At 35.4% G+C, this 2002-nt stretch overlaps 1 protein-coding gene across 3 annotated transcripts in view; it reads left to right on the top strand.

The window, feature by feature from the left end:
• Positions 1-2002, top strand: part of LOC102974379 (uncharacterized) — a 28176-nt gene that overhangs the window by 21180 nt on the left and 4994 nt on the right. The gene's annotated exons all lie outside the window — the stretch shown is intronic.

Raw genomic sequence — 2002 nt, 5'->3', positions numbered from 1 at the left:
AACTGAGGCAGAAGAACAGATAAGTGAGCTGGAAGATAAAATAGTGGAAATAACTACTGTAGAGCAGAATAAAGAAAAAAGAATGAAAAGAACTGAGGACAGTCTCAGAGACCTCTGGGACAATATTAAATGCACCAACATTCGAATTACAGAGGTCCCAGAAGAGGAAGAGAAAAAGAAAGGGACTGAGAAAATATTTGAAGAGGTTATAGTTGAAAACTTCCCTAATATGGGAAAGGAAATAGTTAATCAAGTCCAGGAAGCAGAGAGAGTCCCATACAGGATAAATCCAAGGAGAAACACGCCAAGACACATATTAATCAAACTATCAAAAATTAAATACAAAGAAAACATATTAAAAGCAGCAAGGGAAAAACAAGTAACACACAAGGGAATCCCCATAAGGTTAACAACTGATCTTTCAGCAGAAATTCTGCAAGCCAGAGGGAGTGGCAGGACATATTTAAAGTGATGAAGGAGAAAAACCTACAACCAAGATTACTCTACCCAGCAAGGATCTCATTCAGATTTGACGGAGAAATTAAAACCTTTACAGACAAGCAAAAGCTGGAAGAGTTCAGCACCACCAAACCAGCTTTACAACAAATGCTAAAGGAACTTCTCTAGGCAGGAAACACAAGGAAAAGACCTACAATAACAAACCCCAAACAATTAAGAAAATGGGAATAGGAACATACATATCGATAATTACCTTAAATGTAAACGGATTAAATGCTCCAACCAAAAGACATAGATTGACTGAATGGATAAAAAACAAGACCCATATATATGCTGTCTACCACAGACCCACTTCAGACCTAGGGACACATACAGACTGAAAGTGAGAGGATGGAAAAAGATATTCCATACAAATGGAAATCAAAAGAAAGCTGGAGTAGCAATTCTCATATCAGACAAAATAGACTTTAAAATAAAGACTATTACAAGAGACAAAGAAGGACACTACATAATGATCAAGGGATCAACCCAAGAAGAAGATATAACAATTGTAAATATTACGCACCCAACGTAGGAGCACCTCAATACATAAGGCAAATGCTAACAGTCATAAAAGGGGAAATTGACAGTACCACAATCAGAGTAGGGGACTTTAACACCCCACTTTCACCAATGGACAGATCATCCAAAATGAAAATAAATAAGGAATCAAGCTTTAAATGATACATTACACAAGATGAACTTAATTGATATTTATAGGATATTCTATCCAAAAACAACAGAATACACATTCTTCTCAAGTGCTCATGGAACATTCTCCAGGATAGATCATATCTTGGGTCACAAATCAAGCCTTGGTAAATTTAAGAAAACTGAAATCTTATCAAGTATCTTTTCCGACCACAACGCAATGAGACTAGATATCAATTACAGGAAGAAATCTGTAAGAAGTACAAACACATGGAAGCTAAATAACACACTACTTAATAAGCAAGAGATCACTGAAGAAATCAAAGAGGAAATTAAAAAATACCTAGAAACAAATGACAATGAAAACACGACGACCCAAAACTTATGGGATGCAGCAAAAGCAGTTCTAAGAGGGAAGTTTATAGAAATACAATCCTACCTTAAGAAACAAGAAACATCTCAAATAAGCAACCTAACCTTATACCTAAAGCAGTTAGAGAAAGAAGAACAAAATAAACCCCCAAAGTTAGCAGAAGGAAAGAAATCATAAAGATCAGATCAGAAATAAATGAAAAAGAAATGAAGGAAACGATAGCAAAGTTCAATAAAACTAAAAGCTGGTGCTTTGAGAAATAAACAAAATTGATAAACCATTAGCCAGGCTCATCAAGAAAAAAAGGGAGAAGACTCAAAGCAGTAGAATTAGAAATGAAAAAAGAGAAGTAACAACTGACACTGCAGAAATACAAAGCATCATGAGAGATTACTACAAGCAACTATATGCCAATAAAATGGACAACCTGGAAGAAATGGACAAATTCTTAGAAATGCACAACCTTCCAAGACTGAACCA

Source organism: Physeter macrocephalus, chromosome 21, assembly GCF_002837175.3.
Source record: "Physeter macrocephalus isolate SW-GA chromosome 21, ASM283717v5, whole genome shotgun sequence".
NCBI lineage: Eukaryota > Metazoa > Chordata > Mammalia > Artiodactyla > Physeteridae > Physeter > Physeter macrocephalus.
Note: the sequence above shows the minus strand (reverse complement) of the source record. Positions and strands in the feature narration are given on the sequence as shown.